Source organism: Nothobranchius furzeri, chromosome 11, assembly GCF_043380555.1.
Source record: "Nothobranchius furzeri strain GRZ-AD chromosome 11, NfurGRZ-RIMD1, whole genome shotgun sequence".
Classification (NCBI taxonomy): Eukaryota; Metazoa; Chordata; class Actinopteri; order Cyprinodontiformes; family Nothobranchiidae; genus Nothobranchius; species Nothobranchius furzeri.
This window is the reverse complement of record NC_091751.1, coordinates 68,927,811-68,937,128: the sequence shown is the minus strand read 5'-3', so window position 1 is coordinate 68,937,128 and position 9,318 is coordinate 68,927,811. Positions and strand designations below refer to the sequence as shown.

Genomic DNA, 9,318 nt, shown 5'->3' with positions numbered 1-9,318 from the left:
CCTTTAACTCTTGTTTCCTTTCTCGGGGATCCTATTAATAATAACTGTTACATGTGATATTTAAAATCTGCATTTGATGGCTCTTTTAGTAACCCTTCATTTTTGTTTTTCAGGAACTGCTGCTCAACTATCTGCTTGAAAGACTTTACAACCGTTCCTCTAATTGGCTTGATCGAGTTCCTCTAGATCTCGATTTTTTGGAATTTGTATGTTGTCAGGAGCTGGTTATTCTGGGTGCTATCTCAAACCATTTGACGTCCCTCAGGACATTTTAAATGCACTTGCCCAAGTTTATCAGAGACCTGCAGTCAAAATAAAAAAGCACAAATTATTGTTGCTCACGAAAGAGGAGCCATTGGTCGTCCCAAACTACTTATTCCTGAGAAATACACAGAACACCTCATTTCTTTAGGTTTACCTGTCACGTGTATTGCACAGCTGCTGGGGATATCTAGAGTTACATTACACAGGCAAGTGAAAGAATGGGGTTTAAGTGTGAGCCAAACTTACAGCACCATGACTCACGATGAGCTAGACTCTCTAGTAATAATAATAATAATAATACATTTTATTTCAAAGCGCCTTTCAGGACACCCAAGGTCACTTTACACAACACACGTAATAAAATACAATAAAACAATAATAAAACCCAAAGAAGAAAAAACAGAGAGAAACATTTCAATAAAATCAGAGGTTGTAGGCAGATTTAAACATGTGTGTTTTGAGTTTTGATTGGAAAAGGGTAAAACTGTCGATGTTCCTGATGTCTGGGGGAAGTGAGTTCCAGAGTCGAGGAGCAGAGCGGCTGAAAGCTCTGCTCCCCATGGTAGCGAGACGGGCAGAAGGAACCGCAAGATGGATGGAAGAAGAAGATCTGAGTGAACGGGACGGGGTGTGAATACTTATAAGGTCTGAGATATATGGAGGAGAGAGGTTGTGGATTGCTTTGAAGGTATGGAGGAGAATTTTGAAGATGGGCCTGAATTTAACTGGGAGCCAGTGGAGCTGCTGGAGAACCGGCGTGATGTGGTGAAAGGAAGGGGTTCTGGTGATAATACGGGCTGCTGAATTCTGGACCAGTTGCAGTTTATGAAGGAGTTTGTTGGGGAGACCATAAAGAAGTGAATTGCAATAGTCGAGACGGGAGGTGACGAGGCTGTGGACGAGAATGGCGGCAGTGTGAGGGGTCAGTGAGGGACGAAGACGGTTTATGGAACGTAGATGGAAGTATGCTGACCGAATTAAGTTATTAATGTGAGCCTGAAAAGAAAGGGAGCTGTCGAGAATGACACCCAGACTCTTGACATGAGGTGAGGGGGAGACTGTGGCACTGTCAATAGTTAAAGAAAAGCTGTCAGATGTTGAGAGGGTGGAGTTAGTGCCAACTAGAAGAAGTTCAGTTTTATTGCCGTTTGATCTAGTGTCACAGATCCATGCCAGAAACCCAAATGCAGGGTATAGATTGATAATAATAATAATGCATTGAACTTATATAGCGCTTTTCAAGTCACCATGATGAAAGGTCTGCTGAAGTCACAAGGATATAGACTTCAGTGGGAGCGTGTTCGGTCCTCTATGCGCAGATTAGACACTGCAGGCGTGGTTTCCTGAATGTCCTATCTCCGTTGTGTGGTCAGAAGAACGTATTCTGTGCCTAGCCCACAATCATTTTATTGCAGGAGCTTTACATTCCACAGATTGAATGGGAATCCAGTGGACTCATCGACAATGAACACAACTCTAGTGTTCAAGTTCCAGAAGTTGAATGCCCGCTAAGTCCAGGAGAATATTCTGGACTCTGTGCAGCTGTGGATCCACTGAGGTCAATTTTGGGATTGACAGTTATTTAGCCACACGGCATTACATGCAAACCATTGGCTATAATAAAATCTTTCATTTTTTGCATCTTGTCATCAATGACTTGTATAAAATGTCTGTGAAGGATCTTCATAAGTCTCCATTATCTAACTGAACACGTTATTTTAATCTCCGTTATCTCTTACCACATCTGAACTTGAAAGTACAGATTAAATGACTCGTGAGCATTTGAAAATGTTTGCATGTTAATATTCTTCGATGGCAAACTAAAAGAATTAAACCTTCTTAAGTTAAAATTATAGTAATCTTGTGTGTACAAAAAATCTAACTGCCCTTTCTTATTCTCTTGGATATTGAAATTCCCAAATTTGTGAGAATAATGAAAGTTTTGTTGCAATTTGATGTTTTTTTTTATTTAAAAACCTGCAAGTCTAACGTGTTAATATAGGTTACAATCATTTGTGAATTCAATAAAATTTTTTAAGTTTTTAAAAAATTTTTTTATTAATAACATCTTGAACTTAAGCAAGTGACAGGAAAAAACATTTAGCATTAAGCTACAAAAATATTGTTCTATTGTCATGACCCTGGATGCAGCAACGTTTTGTTTGTTGCATATGTATAAAATGCAATCTTGAAAATGATTTCTCTACTTGTAAAATTACAATAAAACATTTATCATATAACACAGCTGTGCCTTACTTGTAACTCAATATTCCTGAAACTTTCAGCTGTAACTTGATGGTTAAATAAAAAAAAGATTTGTTTGGTATAACCTGAACAGCACTGGCAAATAGCATGACGTTAAACTTTAGATCAATCCAAAACCATGAACATTGGTTGCTATGCAACTTTCAAGATGATTGCGAAACATCAAATGTTGTGTAGTGGCAGGGCAGACATAGAATATGGAAGCAGCTAGATGAGGTTGGATGGTCTGCCTGCATTATTTCCACTTTCATACACTTCATGGGTTTCTCCCATCCAACCCCAAACTTCACGAGCTGCTTCCTTTGCTCTTCATACACTGAAAAAGAAAAGAAAAAATGGCAAAGACAAATGAGATATAAAAGATCTTCTGTGCCATGTTTACACAAGATACTTAGAATGTAGCAAACCCACCTTATCTGCTGTGTCATATAAAACACTTTACTCATTTTAACCCTCCCACTGTCTTCATGGGTGACCCCACCAGGAAAGTTGACCACTGAGCAGGGTTGATGGTTTATCCCTTGAGGTCCATGTGGCAGGGGTGAGGTCTTTCCTGGTGGGGTCACCCATGAAGACAGTGGGAGGGTTAAGGCTTCTAAAATAGTTTGATTGTACACATTTTGTGAAAGACAACTGTTTAAACCTATTATGACTTTAAGGTTTATTCCAATGATTTTCAGGTTTTTGTAATGGTTTTAAAGTGTCATAATGGTCTTGGCCCTTCTAGCCTTTCTGAACTGACTTTACCATACAAACCCTCACGTCCTCTGCACTCCTCTTGCAGCCATCGCCTTGTGATCCCGAATGTCAGGACAAACAACAATGGTCAGGCGTCCTCACAATATAATGGCCCTTGCCTCTGGAGCAGGCTGCCTGAGGACCTCAGGACCAGAGAGAAACTTTAAGAACAGGCCGAAGAATGAACTTTTTTAGCTTAGCTTTTAACTGCTTATTATTTATGATTAAATTTCTTATATTTTAAGAAAGTTTTGTTATATATTTATGATTTGATATTGTTTTACTATTTCTACAATTATATTGGTCACTACTTATTCATACATTACCTCTTTTTATTTCATTCTTTTACTTATTCTAATACTTTACAGCGTTTCCTCAGTGGGAGCCCTCTGCCTCAGGGCCAGTGGTCAGCGGCAGTGGCCTGGGTGCTCTCCAGGTAGTGCTTGGGTGTAGGTGGGGGCCCTTGTCCTCCCTCCTCTGTGAGACCTGTCTCGGTGCCCTGGCTGCTGCTGTGGATCTACTGGAGTTGGATCAGACGGCTCGCCTGATGGCGTTTCCTGACTCATCTGAGTTCTGCCCAGTGTTTGCATATGTTCTCTAATGTGTTGTGTGTGCATGTGGGTATGTGTGTGTGTGTATATGCGTGTTACTGGGTCGGGGAAGGGGGTTTCAATTGACAATGAATTTTGTGGGATATGTCAGGTCTTTTCAATCTGTGGGTCATTTTTTTTCTTCCTCTGAAGCTATTTGAGTTTCATTTTTTTGTTTGAAAAGCGCTTTATAAATAAAGTTGTAGTTTGAGTGTAACCAGAAAAAAGCCAAATACCTGTCTCAACAAATCTACGCAAGTAGCTTGTGATCTAACATTTCACAGCAAGAGGAGATTCGCTGTCATCCTCCAGCTCTTCTTCATCCGGCCAGGTGATGTGGTCCAGAACCATCTGAATGTGACAAAATAAAATAGCATATGATTAAAAAGTGAAATTAGGAAATGCTCATATTTATTGAGTTTTAAGAAATGAATACCTCAGCATTGCAATCTGCCTTTTCCTGGCATCGGAATACGACAGATAAGACATCTGACCTGGCCAGATGTCAGTGCATCCCTGACCTGGTGGACCAAGGGCTACAAAGAATGAACCTGCGGGCTGGACGTGGCCCACAGACTGTCAGCTGAGTACCGCTGGTCTAAACAGTGCCTGAAAATAGGATCCCCGAGAAAGGAAACAAGAGTTAAAGGTTTCAAATGATTACTTTTTATTGTTTTACTGGTGATTAAAAAAAACTAATTGTAACTATCAGGCTGATATCTAAAATGTTTATTTTTTTAATCAGAAGTTGGTTAGTTGGTGCTGCCTAATCGTTGCAGCTTTGATGGCCAGCAATTAGTAACTCCCTTATACATGTAATTCAAGCAATATACACGCAATTTAAAAAGTAAAATGCTCATTATACAACTTATAAGTATAATTATAACTTTGCCGCACGTCATGTGACCATCACGGGAGCCCTGGTCACGTGACGCAAGTCAGCTCCATTTAACTGTTTTCTTTGACCAAGGAAGGACAGTGTCCTCAAAGCCTGACATTGAGAAACACCCCTGGGATTATACCCAAACACAGTGGCCTTAATGCAAGACTTCAGTGTTAGCAGTGGCGTTTTTGTTTCTGCTAACTTAGCAAAGCAGCTCATATAAACTTTAGCTAGACTACATATTTGTACAAATATCTTATAAGGCCTTAATAATGGTATAAATTTTATGACGTTATGTTAGTGTGTCACCTTGTTTAAATAAAAAGACGAGGAAATGACTAAAATAAGTTTAGAAAGTCCTTTGAAATGTACTTACCCCAGCTCGTTCAGCCATCGCGAACTGCAGACGGCAGCGGACTGAAAGCCGAGGGAAAAACGCAGCTCTCACTCTGATTGGTTGAGCCTGTTGTCCTGGAAACCAGAGCCGACCAATGACAACCCTCCCTCTGTGGCTCCTCCTTCCGCCCCCACCCTCGCCCTCATCCCCTGCTCCGCTCGCCTCTGCAGATACGCACAGCTGCAATTTGCAACACACAACCTGCCAGAAGTGTTTCAAAAGTCAGACTCGCGAGAGGAGAGTTGTGCGCTTGTAAAACAACAACTGAGCATGCGCAGAAACGTATTTGAGAAGTTGTATTTACTGGGTCGCAGAAGAAAATTTTACATGTAAGTTTATTTTGTTTCACATACAATTTACTTTTTCTTACAAGTACCATTTATCTTCACAATTTCACACATGTTGATGTGCAGCTTCTCACATTTTAATGCACAGACACTCACCTCAAAACTTCAAGCTCACCTTTTACGGTACACACACTCACACCCAATCTTCAAGTCCACATTGTGTTGTACGGAATCAGACAACAAATTTACAAACTTGTGCATTTTGACACATATTAATCGTGAAAATAGTTTCAAAAATCAGATGTGTGAGAGGAAAGCTGTGCAACTGTAATAAAAAAGTTGAGCGTGTGCAGAAACAGATCTGTACACTTGTGTTTACAGACTTGTAGTTGAAAATGTCACACACAACTGTATTTTATTTCAAATGCATGTGAGTGTTTCTTACAGGTGCATATTTAGCTTTACAGGTTTACGGGTGTTGGTGTACAGCTCCTCACACTGTACTGCACGCACACACACACACTGTTTTCAAGCACCCATCATGTAGTACAAATACACACAACAGATCTACAGGTTTGTGCTTTTTGAAACAGATTGACCTTCATATAGAAGGCGTTGCATCAAATAAAAGCCATTTATTTGACCATTTCCAGTGCTTATTGAAGGGTTTTGTAACTTTCGCCTCTTCTATATAATCCCAGCTTAGTTCTGAAGCTTTTTTCCCAACCATCTTAAAGTCTTGTCTCACTGCAGCCATCAGGGAATCTGTAAATGGGAGTAAGCCACATCTCAACTTCAACGAAATGGAGACAATCTGGAGAGTGGCAGTGCAATCTCCACACTCACTATCTACTGTCAAGTGGAGCGTGTGACAGAGATGTAGCTCAGTCCCAAACATTATTACTTTTAAGCGTTGTATACCAGGTTACAGACAGCAGTAAACATTTTCCACTTTTCCACTCATTGACTGCACTTTTGGCCAAAAAAGGTTTCATCAGTGTCAGCAGCATGGGCTGACCTCAGATGTTAAAGCAACCTTTTGCCTTATGATTTTCCTCTGACTGTAGGACAAGGACCTGACTTCACCTTTGAGCCACAGGGTATTACAGCTGCCTCTGAGAATTTTTATTCCTGTGGTTGTTGTTAAAAGAGAAATTAGTGACCTTACTAGTAGCCTCCTGGTTACTCAGGTGTGACCAAGTCCTCCAAACACACCCACATCACCCCGCTTCTCCTCCAGCTTCACTGGCTGCCAGTCAACTTCAGGGTTCATTTCAAGATCCTGGTTCTGGTCTATAGGGCCTTACATGGACAAGCACCATCTTACATTGGTGATCTTCTTAGTCCCTACACCCCCAGCAGGTCCCTGAGGTCCAGTGATCAAAGCCTACTGGTTGTGCAGCACCAGGCTAAAGACCAAAGGTGACAGATCATCTGCTGCTGTGGCCCCCAGACTCTGGACCTCTCTCCCCCTGAGCCTGAGATCAGTGGACTCAGTGGTCTCCTTTAAAAAGCAGCTGAAGACTCACCTGTTCGGGCTTCGGTATGACCTCCTGTTGACTCTTCCTCACTACCTTCTCTTCATGCTGCTGATTCTACCAATTCTGTCCTTCCTGGGATGCCGTATGACCTTTTCTTATTTATTTTCTTTCTTCCTTCTCATTTTTTAAATAGAAAATTTTCCATTGTACCCATTTTGATTTTATGATGTTTTCTACATATTATTTTCTAAACATTCAACTTATTCTTGTTGACGGTGAGCATTTTTACGTGAAAAATGTGACAGATTTGTGGTCCACGTTCATTTACCCTGAGACAATGCGATCCCTTCATGCTAATCCTCATGTTTTGGGTTTTTAGAGAAGAAAAATATTTCTAAACACCAGCTGTCACGGCTCAAACGGGGCACCATTACACTTCTTCTGCTCACGGAGCCAGAGGGGTGGGAGGACTATCTTGAAGAGGGACTGCACACCATCTTGAAAAGTTTGCCCCCTCACATATACTGATGTTCCACAAACAGGACGTTAATATCACCAACCATTCCCATTTCATTAAGGTGTGTCCATATAAATGACCCACCCTGTAGTAGTGAACTTAGAATAATACAAAACCCATCCTCACACACCTGCGATTCCAAAGCCCCCTTCAGACAGGCCATGAAAAACGGAAATGTTCCGGAATCTGTCCGTAAGACCTTTCTGTCTGAATACAAACATCCGGATAACGTGTTCCGGAATTTATCCGGACGAAGCCCCTATTAACAGGTCTGGACTAGTTACGGACAGGGTGGCTGCTTCAGACTGGTGAGGTAAAGTTCCGGACAAGGGGGAGGGGGAGGAGGAGGGGACCGGGGGACGCTGTGCGCACCTAGATAGCCCGCTCCTGTAGCATGCGGCGAACCACGGCAGCTCGCCTCCTACGGTACCGCCTAGACGCGCGACGGAGCGCTTCACACCGCTTCAGTGATTCCTTTAACCATTGAGCTTCATCATCCAGGTCTCTGATGCGTCTTCGTGTGCGCAGAATTATGCTTAAGCGCCTCGTGATTTTTATCTTGAGAGGCGCTATAGAAATGATATTTTCTTCTTCTTCTTAACATAAGTCCGATTCCCACCCCACCCCACCCCCCGCCGCCGTCAGACATCTGGAACTTTTCCCTGCTGTGTGAACGCAGCCGAAAGGACAAGTTCCGGTACAAAAGTGGTGTGTCTGAAAACACAGTTCCGGTTAAAAACCGGATTGAATTGTTCGCAAATGTTCCAGAATGTCTGTCTGAAAAGGGCTCAAGATGCTTGAAATCCTCAAAAAGAGGGACTCCAGCTCCACCTTAAACGATTTAGTGGAGACTTTCTAAAATCAGACGTCGACCTAAATGTAATGTAGGGGGTACATTTGCTGTGGGTGCTTTTAAATAGAACAGGGGAGTTACAGCTGGTGTTTTTATTGACTTTATAAGTTTAATGTTCATCCTAAGGAATACCCAGATTGGTTCATCTCATTATGTTATCGATTCCATCATCCTTTATTTCACATCTGGACCTTGCGAGCTCACAATACAGCACTAAAACGTATTATATACTCTGAATAGCTTGTGCTCTAGTTAACACAATTCACTAGGGTCTCATTAAAAGGATTTTAATGAATAAAGAAATAACTTAATGTGCTCCAGTGGTGACCTATGATGATTTAGAACATCATTAAGATCAGCCATCATCAAAGTGTGGGCTGATGCTGGCGAATCATCAAGATTGTGTACAAAGCTCTGAAAAAACAGTAACTTGTTTACAATTTTTTCTGTGTGTGTGTGTGTGTGTGTGTTTTCAACTTTCTCTTTTTTTCTTGTTAGAGGAATTGAAACAGGCCAGCCACCTTTCTCTGGAGAGGGATGGATTGGGGTATCTGTTGTTACAGCATGTGAGATTTCTTCCTTGAGGACGTCTTGTTGATAATTAATCCAGTGTGGGGGACTGGTCGTTTGCTGAGTGGAGACACTTGGTTATTGTCCTGTTCTTGAAGCCTGGGAAGCCTCCTGGAGCCGCAGAATCCAACAGGTCTATTGTCCTGATGTCCATCTGTGTGGTTGCCTCATGCTATGTGTATCCTTTTGAGAGGGCCTGTTTTTTGACCCTCATCAGAGTGATTTTAGGCATGGACAGGAAGCAGTGCTGGAAGTGTTTTGGGATTTTGAGAAGGCCTACGATATGTTGTGTGTGTGTGTGGGGGGGGGGGGGGGGGGGGCACATCTTGATCTCCTTGTATAAGGTGGTGGATGCATGGGATGATACTGGAATGGATTGAGGATTTCTTGTATGACGGAATGATCCAGGTAAGGGTGGGTTCCTTGTTTTCTAGGTCTGTGGCGGTGGAGAGCGGGTTTTTGCAGGGTAGTGT

General features: G+C 42.0%; 1 long non-coding RNA gene across 1 annotated transcript; it reads right to left on the bottom strand.

Annotated features, from left to right (window-relative positions):
- Nucleotides 1-4,093: 4,093 nt before the first annotated feature.
- Nucleotides 4,094-5,279, bottom strand: LOC107395510 (uncharacterized). The gene is made up of 3 exons (XR_008560893.2): nt 5,117-5,279; nt 4,294-4,466; nt 4,094-4,208 (listed from the first exon to the last, which is right to left on the bottom strand). It is a non-coding gene; the product is annotated as an uncharacterized lncRNA (long non-coding RNA).
- Between the last annotated feature and the right edge of the window lie 4,039 nt (nt 5,280-9,318).